Below are 17,056 nucleotides of genomic sequence, written 5' to 3' on the forward strand. Positions count from 1 at the left end.
TATATATTTAGGTTCCTTTACTCAAAATATTATGTGTAACAACTCTGAAAGTCTCAGTTTACTTGGAATTCTTTTCATGTTAAGAACCTATATGTGTTTTACTTGAATACTCAGAGTGGTGTAGTCTAATTGTTTGATTTGGCATTGAAAGAATTCTAAAACTAAAACATGTTTTGTTCTAAGATTCCAAATCAGCCAGTTGTTAGCAGAGCAAGCGCTCTAGATTACTTTGCCATCGCAGCTTCCTATTTAGTTTTTATTCAACTAATAATACAAGATACTTTTTAAAATATTTTTGGATTGAGCCACTCAAATAAACTATGTACTGCAACATGAAATATTTACTTATTGTCTGTTTAATACAGGTAGGAGACTAAATAAGGTACATAAAAACACTCTCAAATTATGTGTTACGTTTAATAGCCTAACAGTAATATAAAAGAAATTATTTGGATAAGAATTTTCATTAGTTGTATTTTTAACTGTTTATTTCATGGCGTACCAGAAATATCATTGGTAGAATATGTTACGACCTCTGCCTAAAACTACTCTTCAAGTGAGTATTGTTGCCAAAATTAGATTAATTATACGTTATTATCTTCAGTAATTACTATTTGGAAGTTATAAAATTCCAGATATTTGTGTTTAATATTTATTAGGTTTCCTACCGATGCGGTCCATTTTATCAACATTGAGTTAGATGAAACCTATTACTCATCATCACAATATCTGCCATAAGTTTGAATAACTACACATTATTCCTCGTACAATATTTATTTGTTGCATCATTTCATCTGATTGTTTTAAAATATCTACGTAGAGGTTTTTTTCTGTTGAGAGCCCCTTTCTTCATTGGGCTAAATTGGACCAATTACGCATGGAACAATCTATTATTTTTATTGGCTGGCTAGCCCATTGACCTGAATACCTAGGATATATTGTGTGTAGTGAGTCAACATTGAATAAAGTACTAAGATAGAATCCTTTATCTTCCTTATTTGTAAGCAATGATGTCTAATCAGTAGTTATACCATATAATAACTCTATTTTGTTCATTTCATTGTACGTCAATTTGGGATATCGATGAAATTACCAAACATTTTAATAGAATTACCAGACTAGATTAAAATTTATCCAATCAGAAAGCTCTTAATTTCTTTGTTGTTTCTTGATGATGCTGTGCTACAAAAAAATGCCGAAGGTGTTCATTTAATGGTTAAACCCCTAAAAGCCATTTATATCTTTATACTTGAATTTCTTTAGAATAAAATAAAGAAGTTAGAAAAGCTGTTATTAAGTAAATATTTGTTTGTAGTTACATGTCATCTTTATTTTAGTGGCAATTCACACACAACTGGGTCATTGTTTAAAAAGGTTAAATAATTGTATTCAGTGTTCATGCAATATCTATACAAAATTTAATATTTTGTTTTTTAACTTTTCTTATTGATACTATCAGACGAGTGTGAAGTAGACAACTCACTAAACTAACCGATAAGGCGTTTATTACTAAAAAGTCCCTAGTTTACCCTGTATTAACAAATACATGTAACGTAAATGTTAAAGTTTATGACTTTATAAACAGATCTATCAGTTTTATCAGCTAAACTCTCACATTACAAAATTAAAAATTCAAGTAGAATCTTTAATCTCAAGCATTAAAAGTGCAGGTTAAAGTGATAATTGTTATATTAGAATCTGCGGATTAGCTATTCTGCTGCCATCAGCATAAAATCAGCACAATTTTTTTAAGTTTTACAAAAAGACTTATGAGTAAGTCATTTGTACATTCACAAAGCCATCATAAGTCTGTCGAGTGCATGGAAAGTTACTCAAGACTACTTGTCAACATTTTCCTTTTTGCAATACTGTAATTGGCTTCTAGAAATGTAAGAAAAACTTGAAATAAAAACTCATTTTCCATTCGCAATAAAGACATTTTCTGTTGGCTTTAATGCCTTAAACTGTAAATCCATAAAAACTTTCTAAACCATAAATGAATTCGACTTAAATCATTGTACAACACCTATCATTAATCAAGGACAGAGAATATTAAATCAGTAGGAATCAGTACATGATACATCATAACATGTTCAGGAACATATCCACCATCAAACAAACCAGAAAAATAGATCCATGATGTCTTCCTCTGTTTAGTTTAAGTTAGATATTACTTCTTAGTAGTTGTTTTAAACTGCTCATACATTTAGGTTCTGTCTTGTAATCGAAATGTATTTTATATTTTCAGCATAAGATATAGCATTGTTGATAGCCAAGAAAGTTGCTTTGATTGAAATAACAATATGCATGAATTATATTATGATTGTTATGTTGTTAATGTTCAAGTGTAGTCTAGCTTTGATTTAAATCCTTCAACACTGTTTTGTTGCATCAATCAAAACCTCATTGATCATCGTATTGCCACTATTATATTGTACACAATCAACAATAAATTCATGATTTTATCTTCCTAGATAATCTTGCATACCAAAAAAAGTGGATGTGTGAACTTTATCAGCTATGCTCGATTGAGTAACAATTTTAATTTAATTACTAGATGAAGAAATAAATTATTCAATCACTTTATTGAAATTGTTTCTAGACCAATAGCAGAACAGAAGTGTCTGGTTGTAAGAGTACAACTATCGGTTGAAGCCTGTACCATTACTTTTTCACTTGAATCCTGTTGGTACAAAATAAATAAATTTGGAATGAACCTATTTTTAATTTAATAGCACTTCAACGTATTGGCTATGATTATAACATAACCACATTTTCCAGTCTCATTACAATGACAATCCATGACAGAACTTTTAGGAATAAAACTTTTTTTCATGCATAACTGGTATACACAGGAATACTCTGAGCTGATGTTTTTCTACAATCAAACTATAATTAAACCTTTCTAATTTTAATACCTCTTCATCTTATCAACAATATTCAATAAATCCCTGAGTATAAAGTTATATTGATAGTCATATATTTAAGCATTGACAAAAAGTACTACTGTGGTTTCCACATATTTATGTAAATAAAGTGGCCCAAAACATGGTGTGTAGAAAATCTAAAAGTCTTGGTTTATCTCAAAGTTGTGTTTAGGTTGAGAACCGATATTTCACTAGAATAACTAGATGACGATAACCTATATGGCTGATAAAGTAAAGGAAGCAATATAAAGTTGAACTTTCTTTTTTTTCCAAAACTAAAACTCAAGCAGTTGTTCAGGGATCCAACACTGTAGACCACTTACAAATACACTTAGCGTCCTACTTGGTATCTACTTTGAATATACTATAATGTACTTACTTTAAATATTCCCTGATCAAGTCATTAACTAGTACAATATTTCCCTATTATCTGTTTGATTTATGTGACTACCTTAGTATCGTAGAAGAGTTTTAAAATTAGATGTGAAATTTAGTTGTTTATTGGTATTCTAAACATAATCAGTTGGATAAAGAAATGTCACAACATGAAAATTTCTACTGCTTAATTCATGTTAAATCAAAATGATTTTTGGAAAACCTTTTAGGCACATTGTTCCAAAATTATTTTTAGTATCACTATTGTTTCCAAAAGTTTTACTAATTGTAAATTGTAATTTTTTGCAATTACTGTTTGTCTGTTACATAATTTCACTCTTTTTTAAACTTTCTTCAAGGCTTCCACTTAACGACGGCCCTTTTTGCTGCATTTATTGAAAAAAAGCCAATTACTCATGGACTTTACTCCCAAACTCAATCACTAACAAATAATCTTGTGTTATAGAACAATGACGCAAAGGAATAACACAAGTTAATTTTGTAAAAAATAATCATAATTATGATTTATATGGTTGTATATAATTTGCAAAGCTATAATACAAAGTAAATGTTTCTATAATAAAATATTGAGTCCATTTAGTAATTTGACAAAACGATAGATAGTCAAAATTGAAAGCCAATAAATTTACACTGATTGATATTGCGATAATCGTGCATGATAGTATGATTGCTATGCTGTTAATATCAAATGTTATTTGAGATCTGATTTCAAACTTTCCAATACTGTTTCGTTGCACAATTCTAAAGCTTATTAATCAATTATTTGGTACTAATAAATTGTGTACATCCGACTAAACTTCCACCATTTTGTCCTCCGACATTAGCTTGAATTAACATAACATGCATCGTAAAACCAGTAAATACTAACAGCTATTTTGTCTATCGTAACATTTTTATTATTATATATAAATTTTTATTTTGCGAGTTTGTTTTCATCAATTAAAAAAAAAAAGAATAGGTTTATATATATCATATACAGCATATTTATATATATATATATGTATTAAATTTCTTTATGTATCAAATTACACTACACAAAAATCATAAAACAAAAAGGAAAAAGAGCAACAGTCAGCCATTAAATTCAAAGAAATGGTTTAACATACATGTACAGTGTTTGAAATACCTTTGCCTGCTAAGGGTACGGATATTAGGTGGTAGATCGCTAAAGCAGCTAGCAATGATGTTTTTGCAATAATTTGTAAACGTAGTATACAAGTTGTTTTTATCATGTGAGTTGAAATGAGTGGAAAACCTGTAACTGTCACGTAAAGACCGAATGCTTAGCTCACCTCACAGTGTATTCTTATATGAGCATGTATTTGCTGACTTCACTCTATTGTACAACTGTGTTAAGAGATCTATTATTTCTCAAAATGTCTCAGTGTTATAGGTAAAATTCTGTACATGTATATATTTACATATATGTATACGTGGGTACAACAAACACGCTACAATACACACGAGTTGACTCATAAAATACTATACACCAACCTGTAGACAGGATTGAGATTATCTTAAGAATCATCTAGATAAATAAGACAGAGCGCAATGAATAGACAGTATTTAACCTATTTAAATAGTAAAAATATAAAAAATGCTTTATTGACAATCATAATTTTGATGTTAAAAATAATGCTTCTGTGAATTTTTTTATAATATTTTTTACATATTGTAACAAAACAATTTTGTGAAAATTTCACACGTATTAAATGGAATGGACAAAGACATTATTAGTGTATTTATAAATAAATGAGTTGCAAGCAATTCATAGCTCAGCTATTTTATGCAAGGAATTAAAACTATAACCTCGACAATGAAAAAGTCAAAATTAGCAATATGATTTACTAATTCATTGCAAGCAGCACATCTTTTTATGTACGTATGTGCACAAAGCTCTGTTTTTTCATTAAAATGAATAATTCTAAAAATTATTTAAAAATGATTTAATACATTTATTAATCACCAAGTATGGGAATGATTATTGGTTGATAGACTACATACAATAAACCTAATGTGTTACTTCCCTAACGTAGAATATGATGAATATTCTAACACTAATTGGTTATAACAACTAATGAGGTGAACCTCGGTTCACCTGAAACACTCTTTACAAACATCAGTAGATAACACTAATGAAGAGATGAAACAATATTTAGTACCGTTTTTAGTCATTGCTTAACTCTGAGATTAAATTTCTGACCAGTTGCCAATTTCTGATTGTTTTGTCAACTTTCAATAAGTATTCTCATGCGTCTCTTCAAATACAAACTACTGCATCGAAACTCAGATAAAGCTTTGTTGCTGTTAACTAAGAATGTGGCAAATGCTCTTACTTTCTTGATTGTAAACAAATACAAGAAAATTGTATTGAACTCAGAATCTATCAAAAACTGTCCACAATCACTCCCACATGCATACACTGGCACTTGTGCTTACAGACAGTTAACGCACTATTAAAACCTTAATTTTCTTGTTCGGCTAATCATTGTGAAAATCATGTTCAAATAAGTTGCAAACAACTCAACAAAGCGGCTGAGAATAGTGGTGCACTCTTGCATTCCAACTGCTTGGAAGCTAGGTTTGGTGAATGATTTGAGGACATGGTCTTTGTTCAAAGCCCACTTATGTTGATTATGTGTCAGCACTAAGTGCTGTGCCAACTTGGTTACTCGGAAGGAATTCTAGGTAACCAGGTTGCTCAAAGGAAAAGTGAACTGGCCCAGGGAGGAAACACATCGGGCAAAAGCTTCCACATAGTCCAGTAGTTGGATAACATCTGAGAGTGAGAGCCTTGTGATAGCCTGTGCAAAATAATTGGATTCAATCCTTTTGTGACTTTTTGTTCAGACTGCTTTGTTTATTGGTGTTATTTAAGGATCAATTTTATGTAAACACAAACTTTCTCCATTTTTCAGTTTTTGGTCAGACATATACTTGCTTTTTGGTCTAACTATGTATCTGTTCTGAATTTATCAGTTTTCACATCTGATGTTCTGCGGTCTGACTGTTAGTGTCTGTGTATGTTTTGAATGGCTAATGACTTGTGTCAGTCAGTGTGTCTGTCTACTTAACTGTATGTGCATCTTTAGTTCTTTTTTCTTTCTATGCGTCTAACTCAAACTACCCTTCTGTAGGTTTTTGACAGTTGTTCTGACAGGTGGTTTCCTTCTCTGCCCATTTTATAAACTATGTGTGGTCTATTCAATTTATTTATTTGTTGAACTTTAGCTTATTTATTTGTCGTCTACTTATTCATTTATTTTTCCAGCTTTTTTTAAGTTTTTTTGTCTGCTAGTCTATTTGGATGTTTATCTGTTAATCGGGTCATCCACCGCTTCCACTGATTGTTTGTCTGTTCATCTGTTTGTTATATCACTTCGTGTCAGTGGATCATTGCATAAAGCATTTTTATGAGCTTCAGCGAGTTGAGACTTTAGCTCACAGTTATCATGTGTTGTTATCTACTATGTTGCTATCATCTCAATAGTTTTTGATGACTGCCATAGCTCATTGTTGTGTGTATATTCAAATCAATTCTGAAATGGCTATAGCATTTTAAATATTCTTATCTAAAATGTTGTTTGAGTCTCAATAGATTCTTTCATGGACTGACCATAGCTCAAAAACTCACAATTATTGTTCATTATTATCTACTATGCTGTCTGCACCTACTAATATGAGCAGTTCAAGTTTATTCCTTACCTTGATGCAAAGAAAGTGAATAAATCATTTACTGAAATTTATCTTTACATTGGGAAAGATAACAACCATTTCTATTTGGTATCATTTCTACACCAATAAAACACAGATCAATTATTAATAAACTACACACGCTCATATGACTATCACAGATTTGTACTGCTTTTTATGCACAACTCGATCTCAAATTATAGATGTACCACCACCATCACTCATTGCAACTATATTGACAATTGTTGATGTAAAAAATATGATTAATGTGATAACTTTTTTACTAGTTTCACTATTTAATGTTATTCAATGTTCATTGCGATTGTCACAGAAATTTTATCAGTAATAAAGTTATTTGTTAGATTTGTTCAGGCATTTCTTATAAAATGATCTACTTCCTGTATATATGACAATGCGTCATTATCAATAGATAAACTTGCATGTGCTGCACTGCGTTGCTTGTACCCATGTACAAGTAATACATACATATAGCACATGCAGCGCAAGTAAAAATCAGAAATTTTTTAATAAAATGTGCAGGATCTTAAGGTATACCAAACTTTCAAAGAAAGAATACTTCAAGACAGGCACCGTTCATAGCTGATAAAAATATATACTGTGTGAAGAGCAAATGAATCAAACAAAAACGGAAATAACAATTAATGGTGCAATTGTCAAGAGATATTAGAAAATTCCACAAAAGCAGAAGTGAATATTTAACATGAATTACCATAAAAGAGTGAAGTCACATAAAGCCAATTTTTTTCACATAACTCACTGATTAGTCAACTAAGTGACTCATACAGAGAGTACATAAAAGTACAATATAATATAGTAACTGTCAACTAATGATTCACTAAAAAGTAGAGTTAGTTATAACTCAACATGAAGAGAGTTCCTGGTTAAACAGACTGGTAGTCCGGTGTGCCATGAGTTACCCTCAGGTGTTCGAGTAAAGCACATAGTTTAACTATGTGCAGAACTATTTGGATGTGTCAGCACATGATTCATTGGTAAAGGTAATAGATTGGTGAGCCTTAAAACCAAATATCAGGAATTCAATTCCTGAAAGGGAATAAACTTTTTTAGCCTCCAACTGTGGCGTTGAACAGATGGGCTTGGCTCTTATTATAGTAAAGCTTGCAGCAAAGACTGCCATATTTTTTGGTATAAGGAAACTGAATAAAGAAAGTAGATTAACAAACCGACAAGAGCATTAGTTTCCATCAATTTACTTGTACTATGGGTAACTCAAATTTGTTCATGATCTATTTTTATTAAAAATAATTGTAAAAAATTAGATTTTAACAACAAAATTAACAAGTTTAACTGGTTCGATAGAGAGTGAATAACATACACAACATTTGACATGCATTTTATAATTTTAAAACCTTTTTGCTAAATACAAAAAGGCTAAACGAAAAACAATATTGGCTTTTTATGTTCCATTAACGTCGCAATTAGAAAGTTTTTACAAAGATCTTGTTTAGCGACTCTCCTCTGCTTTGCATTTTTTATTAAACGAAACTAATCAGGTACGTGGGTAGAAGGCAGAAGAGTGTGAGACAGGAAAAAGGTCTGTAGCGACCAAATCTGGGAATTGTTTGAACCCTCTTAAAAATATTGGTTCCCTTAAATGCTGGGGAAGTTGATTTGATAATAAACTACATGATATATAAAAGTAGTTTCCTCACCCTGGTTAACCCATATGGGTGGTAATTTCTGCTCTAACTAGGGTCTCTTACCAGAGACCTGTGAGTTTGAGCACTCGCCTCAAGATCTTAGCTGTTCCCAATATCACACTTTTCTGCAACTCACTCGAGTTGATTGCTGGCGGTATCTGAGCAAGCCACATTTTATGCGCAGGTGTTTTTGCGCCCAGTTCACCAATGACTATTGAAATAGACCCAAATAGATTGATGTCCAGGCGGGCCAGCACAAGCAAGCCATTTAGAAGAAGGGTAGAGTCTAAGGTCTACGGTCGTAACAACTATATAACAAGCCTGATGAGTCCAGAGAGAGCAGAGCAACTGAAAGTCTCACCATTGCAGTTCTTGTGTGCATCAAGTGACTCTAACTATCTTGTATCCTCATATATAAATCTCAATGTTTGTCCATCTGCACTTCTGTACTCCGTCTGTCTGGTTATAACAATAAAGTTTTAAAAATGAGATAGCCACCACAAACTAGATTTAAACTCACAACCTTCAGTTATGCGGATAGCCATTTATATAATACACTACACTATGCAACTGGCTATACCATGAAATAAATTGGGTGCAGACTTAGAACACATGCCAATCTTTTATGGCTTCAGTTAAACACTGCAGCTAGCGTTACACCTAATGTCGTACCAGAAGAAAAATGTGTGAAGTCAAACTAGAAGAAAAATGCATGCCCATATGTGATGAAAATTGCTTAAACTTATATAACCAGCAAGACTATTGCAATTACTATAGATCTGTAATAGACACTCCGGCTTTTACGGTTTGAATTATACAAAAATAAACCCAGAAACCAAAAGCAGCACCGCACCAAAAACAGCACAGTACACAGAAATAAACTAGCTCCTTCGTTTAAAAGTTACCATAGTAAATGTTGTATATGTTTATTAAAAGTATATTTTCTGTAAAGAATTTTTTTATTACCCTTTCAATTCCCATTCCATTCAGCTAGTATTGATGTATTTGTTGCGATTGCATAAAACATTTTTAATCTGAAAGTGGGTTGGTTTCTTGTGAAGTGATGAAAGGTCACAGTGGATACTTCACACACGAATGTATAATATCTGTGTGAACCTTTACCATAAACTATTATCAACTTAACACGCAAATTTAACAATTAATATATCTTTAACGTAGGATTTTTCTGGCATGGAACAGAAAATTTCCGCAAAGACTTGATTCTATATCAACTTCTAGCATATGACACATCGACTTTTTTTAAACTTTTCTGTTTTCAATGTAAGAGTGGAGAAGATGTACCAATTGAAAATATAACAGATGTGCCAACTGAATTTAACTACACTAGCTAATTTAGATCAGAGTATTTTACACTACATATCTTTACCACTACTTTACCTCTGAAACCACCACATTAGTCTGTAGTTATGTCCACATGTCTCTGCGGCAAAGTAGCAACTCTGTTTTTTTTATTTTACTAATAAAACCTTTAAACCTTAAAACTTTTAAACCTGATTTAGTTTTTACATTTTTACATATTTAGAAAAATGCATTTGCCTTAATTTTATGTGTCTTTATACACTGGAAGTCTAGTGCGTAAGATAACCAGGTGTGTCAATAAAGCACAGAAAATAGCTGCGTGCACAACTACTGTGTAGTACTGCTAAGCGGGTGGTTAACTCAGGTGATGGAACATCAGGTTGCTGAGCTGAACCTCAGAAGTTTGAATTACACAGGAAGTAATGATTTATCTCAATCTTTAACCGTGTCTTCAGACAGATTAGCAGACGGACAGACGGACACACATTGCTCTATTATTGCACAGATTACCTTCAGTGTTTATCAAAGAGTTATAGGTTTTTGGAGTGTAGGAAGAACTATATATATATATATATATATATATATATATATATATATATATATATATATATTTATATATACATTACTTTATGGGAAATAATTTCAATTCAAATATATTATTTTCAAATTATACCTTACAACACTCATAAAACAAAAAGGAAAAAGAACAACAGTCAGCCACTAAAATCAAATAAATGGTTTAACATACAGTGTTTGAAATACCTTTGTCTGCTGAAGGTACGAATATTAGGAGGTAGATCACTAAAGCAGCTAGCGATGTTGTCTTGGAATAATTTGTACACCTCGTAGATAAGTTGTTTATATCATGTGAATTGAAATGAGTGGAAAACCTGTAACTGTCCTATAAAAACTGAGTGTTTAGTTTACCTCACAGTGTATTTATGTTTGAGAATGTATTTGCTGACTTCACTCTATTGTACAACTGCCTTAGTAGACCTAGTAGTTCTTAGAATGACTCAATGTTGTACGTAAAAATCTGTGCATGTATACATTTACGTGTAAGTGAAAACCACAAACATGCTACAATATACAAGAGTTGACTCAGAATAAAGTATACATTAGCCTGTAGACAGGATTCATATCATCTTAAGAATATTCTGGATAATTAAGACAGAACGCAATGAATATGCAGTATTTAACCTATTTAAATAGTGAAAATATTAAAATGCTTTATTGACAATCATAATTTTGATTTGGACTGTTAACAATAATGTTTCCTTGAATTTTTTATAATGTTCTTTATATACTGTAAAAAATAATTTTGTAAGAACTTGACACATAATAAATGGAATGGGCAAAGCCGCAATTAGTTTATCTATAAACAAAAGAGTTGCAAGCAATTTATAGATCAGCTCTTTTATGCAATGAATTAAAACTATAACCTCGACAAAGAAAAAATCAAACTTAGCATTATGACTTACTAATTCATTGCATGCATTACATATTTTATGTACGCATGTGCACAATTCTCTATTTTTTATTAAAATGATAAATTCTAAATATTATTTAAAAGAACTAATAATATTTTAATCACCAAGTACGGGAACGGTTATTGGTTGATAGACTACAATGAACTTAATGTGTGACTTTCCTAATTTAGAGTATGAGGATAATTCTAAAACTAACTGGTTGTAACAACTAATAAGGTGAGCCTCACTTTTACTTAAGAGTGTTTTTTACAAATATCGGTATATAACACTGATGGAGGGTAAAAACTATATGGTACCATCTTCAGTCATTGCTTAACTCTGAGATTAAATTAAATTTCTGATCAATCATGCATTTACGATTGTCTTCTCAATTTTGAATAAGCATTTTCAAGTTTCCCTTTAAATACAAATTACTGCATCTAAACTCAGATAAAGTTTTGATGCTTTTAACTAAGATTTCTGCATATGCTCTTAAATTCTTGAAAAAAAGTTTACAAGAAAATTGTATTGAACTCTGAATCTGGCAACAACTTTCCACAATCACTGCCACAAGCCTACCGTTGCACTTGCAAAAATTTAACGAGTTTTTCAAATCCTGAATCTATCTTTGTGCTAATCATTGTGAAGATCAAGCATAAATAAATTTCATACAGCTGAGCAAAGCAGCTGGGAGTGGTGGTGCACTGTTGTAATCCAACTACTTGGAAGCTAGGTTTGGTGGACAACTATCCTAGTGTATGTATCTGATAGTTATTCTGACAGTTTGTTTCTTTAGCTGACAGTTTTAGAAACTATGTGTGCTCTATGTATGAAAACTGTGACAACTTTATGTACTTTCATTGTTTTCCAGTTCATGTTCAGAAACTGAGTGTCTATCAGCCTATTTGTATATTTATTCAATTTATTTATTTGTTGAACTTTAACTTATTTATTTGTCCTCTATTTATTCATTTATTTGTCCATCTCTTTGTAAGTTTTCTGCTAGTCTATTTGTATGTTTATCTGTTCATTGATTCATCTACATCTTCTATCGATTGTTTGTCTGTTCACCTGTTTGTTATTTCACTGATTGTTTGTTTGTACATCTATACTGGGCATAAAAAGAAACTCACAGCTATTGTCCATTATTATCTACTATGCTGCTTCCATCTCAATAGATTCTTTCATTGACTGGCCATAGCTCAAAAACTAGCAGTTTTTGTCCATTATTATCTACTGTGCTGTCTGCACCTACTAATATGATCAGTTTAAATTTATTCCTCACTTTGATGTAATATTATTTCAAACTCTCATCTAATTTATTAACTGTCAGAGAAACACTAAGCTATCTAACTAAAAATAGTCTACACTAAAATGGGTTTCAGAGCAAAAAAGAAGTTTTACTCAGCTAAAACACTACTTGCTGATGACACAGTGTTCCCAAAACTTCAAAAATTATTGACTGGCCAGTTGTTTTTGTGCCAGCTGAGAAAACTACTATGTTGACCACAAAAAACCAACTTTAATATTTTAGGGTTTTCTCACTAACAGAATATATAACCAATTAGTATAGATTTGCTTTGGTTAACACAGTTGAAATAATCTGCTTTTTGATTGAATTTTTTCCTTTAGTGATTTTCATACAAACTTGTTATTAGATGACATATGCTTTAAACAATTTATTCTATTGATTTCACCAAAAAGACTATCTCAACACCTTTTCAATGATGTCTTCAAATTCGGAGCTAAATTGTACAATGATAAACAACCAACTGTTAGATTATTTGACCTTTGACCATTGATACTACTAGATATAGTGAGTGTTTAAACCATCTAACTGTCTTTCTGATTATCACTTACTTTCTTTTAATTTCTATCAGTTTAAACATCATCGAGGTAAGAGATGATAACTCTGTTACTTATCGTGAGGAAGCAGCTAGTCATCATTTATAATACTTTTAGATTTCATGCCTTTTGATTGTTATTGGATTGAAAAGATAGTTAATATTTATCTGATCAAGATATGGTTAAACAAAATTGAAACCATTCTAGCTTGAGTACGACAGATGCTTGATGAGTAAAAAAAGGGCGCTGCAAACTTTCAAACCAGAAGTGAAGATGAAAAAAACTGTCAGTGGACTGTCTCTAAAAAAGAGCGAAACAAAAATAAATATATTAGTGAATTTTTCATAGCTAGCTGTGACTATATTTGAAATAATAGAAATAATTAAATTTCTGGACTCAAATCTAATAAAAAAGGGCAAAGTGAGTACGTCATTTACTGAAATTTATCTTTCCATAGGGAAAGATAACTCTTGTTTGTATCAAGTATCAATACTGCACTGATAAGATACAGATCAATTATTAATAAAATACACACGCTCATATGAATTTTAAAGTTTTGTGTTGTTTTTATGCACAAATCAATCTCAAATTTTAGATGTGCGACCAAATCATTTGTATTTCCTCATTGAACAACTAAATACCAAATATAAAGAGTTGATTATTTAAAGCAATAGAACTATTAATCAGAGAGTTTGTTAATGGAATTTATAAGTATAGTTACCCGAAATAATTTTGATAAAAATTAATTTAATCCAAAAAAACATATAATATTTGTAATGATGTAGGAAAAAATAACTTAAAAGTTTTATTTATGTTTCTTTGAGATTATAGTTTTAATTAATGTCAAAACAAAGCCCATCTATAACCTGCTTGACGTTGATTTATTTAAGAATATTTTTATTGTTGTCCTGCTTATTTAACATGAACGAGACATTGAGAAAACTTTCGCATTTTAACTAATGTAAAATAAATCACTCATTGCAACTATATTGACAATTGTTGATGTAAAAATTATGATTATTGTGATAAATTTTTTACTAGTTTCACTATTTCATGTTATTCAATGTTTATTGCATTTGTCACAGAAAGTTTGTCAGTTATAAAGTTATTTGTTAGATTTGTTCAGGCAATTCTTTTAAGATGATCTGCTTCCTGCATATATGGTAATGCGTCATTATCAATAGATAAACTTGTTCGTGTTGCACTGTGTTGCTTGTACCTATGTACAAGTAATACATACATATAACACACGCAGCGCAAGTGAAAATCAGAATTTTATTAATAAAATGTGCAGGATCTTAAGGTATACCAAACTTTCAAAGAAAGAATACTTCAAGACAGGCACCGTTCATAGCTGATAAAAGTATATACTGTGTGAAGAGCAGATGAACCACACAAAAACAGAAATAACAAAATAATGGTGCAATTGTCAAGAGATATTAGCAAATTCCACAAAAACAGAAGGGAAATTTTGAATATGAATTTATATAAAATAGTGAAGTCCCATAAAGCAAGTTCTTTATCACACAACTCACTGATTAGTCACCTAAGTGACTCATACAGAGAGTACATAAAAATAGTATAATATAATAGAACAACTGTCAACTAATGAGTCACTAAAAAGTAGAGTTAGTTATAACTCAACATGAAGAGAGTTCCTGGTAAAACAGAAGGACTTTCAGGGTTCTTACACTCATCACCAACTTCAGATGATGTCTTCAGGAGTTTCATCTCTATTTGTCCTTTCCTGTTATGAACAGCATGAAGAAGAGATCTATGGTAACTTCCTCCATCTCTCTCAACCAGCATCATCTGCACAAACTGTGGTTTCTCAACTACCTCCATGACTCCACACAATGGAGGGTAACGCTTGAGCATGAAATGTGCAGCACTTTTGTCATCAGCCATCTAAAATATGTCAATTTTGTCATAACATTTTATCTCTTAAAGAAACTAAATCCACAATTTTGTTTCATAACATATGCACCATAAACATCAGATAATATATCAGGCAGATAATTTGTACCTTTGCAACAATCTCATCACCCTGTCTAACCAGCCTTTCAGTTTCACCTAATGGATTCCAGGCTTCAGAAGTAGCCTTGATTCCGCGACGAGTAATGAAAGTCACAAGAGAAGCGTAATGAGATAAAGGGCAAACCAGGAGATCTACAAAAACATATATTGTTAATAGGTAAAGCCATGGTTAACCACGTCATATAACATCTTTGTTTTTGACAATTAAATGTCTAACAAACCACATTAGATGCAAACAATAATATAATGTGATGAGAAAATAGTATTGAGGCACTTTGTCATTTTGTGACTGAATTAGTCAGCGAATTTGAGTTAAGATGACTCACTGTCAGCAATGCTCTGTCTGTTTCTGATCATTAACAGACGTTTTCCAGTACTTCCACCTTTGACATTTAAGAATCCATTTCCAAGGTAGCTGAAGATGGTCAAGTTGCTTCCAAACACAGGCTGGATAATATATGAAAACAATTATTAAAAACTGTCAGGAATCATAAAGTCAGTTCTTGTTTTGAGATTAAGCACCAAAAATACACATACTAAAGTCTACCAAAGACTATAATGTTGACATAGCTGATTAATTGAAACAAAAACAATAACACTCATATTAGCATGCAAATAAATAGACATAAAACGTTTAGCAGCTGCTTAGATTTTTTTGCGTTTTCAGAATATACAAATAAATTGTTATGTTAATTTGTATTTAGTAAATTATATATTTAAAATTAAATTAACTGCATTTAGATTAAATTTCCAAATTTTATTTTATGATTATTGACGTTTTATATAATTTCAATACAAAGCTCACCCTTCTAATCATCTGTTGATAAGCCTCAGCATTGATGTCTTTCATAGAGACATCATAGCTCTCTAACTGTGACTCTACGGGTGTTGCTCCAACCTTAGAGAGTGCCACTCCACACAGAAGAAGTACAAAAACTGACTAAAATGCAAAAATTGAGAGCGTCTCGTAATTCTAATTACTAATGACTGTTTATAAGTATATAAATCTAAAAGATAAAAAGCAACTTTTCAGAGTTGGCATATATTTATACAAGATAGAAACAAACCTTTAGTTCTGACATTTCAAGAGAAAAATATAACTGTTCTGTTATGCTGCTAGTCTGTTCCCTTATGAATCCGGATAGAACTGTGATGTCTGTCACAACACTCAACCCTTTTTATACATACCGTTTAAGGAAGAACTTCAGAGGGACTTCAACTGATCTTAAAATTTTAGGTATTTGTGGATGGAAAACCAGGGAATAAAACTTTAAACTCTTTTTCAATGGATCAGTGTGACTCAGAACCAACCAATCAGAATAGATTTCAATTCAATGATAGTCCTAATGTAATCGGTGTTAATAAAAGGCTATAAAGTAAAAGGTGTGAAGTTTCTTTGAAATATGAGTCAGCCAAATTCATACTTCAAAGACATCAATCACATCATGTATCATGTATATAAATTCTTTCTGCTAGTTACACACTTGTCCGGACGTGTCTTAAGCATCTATTTAAAATTGAACTAAATGGTACGCTGGAAGGTACCATGCACTAGGAGATTGTCATGGGTAATGAGTATATAGCAAATTATTCCATAACGTGGTATAACAACTGAGTGATGTGGCAATTAGAGCAAAGGAAATTGGTGCACCAAAGTTCAATCCATGTGTGTGACAATTTTTCACCT

Source organism: Watersipora subatra, chromosome 2 (genome assembly GCF_963576615.1).
Source record: "Watersipora subatra chromosome 2, tzWatSuba1.1, whole genome shotgun sequence".
Lineage (NCBI taxonomy): Eukaryota > Metazoa > Bryozoa > Gymnolaemata > Cheilostomatida > Watersiporidae > Watersipora > Watersipora subatra.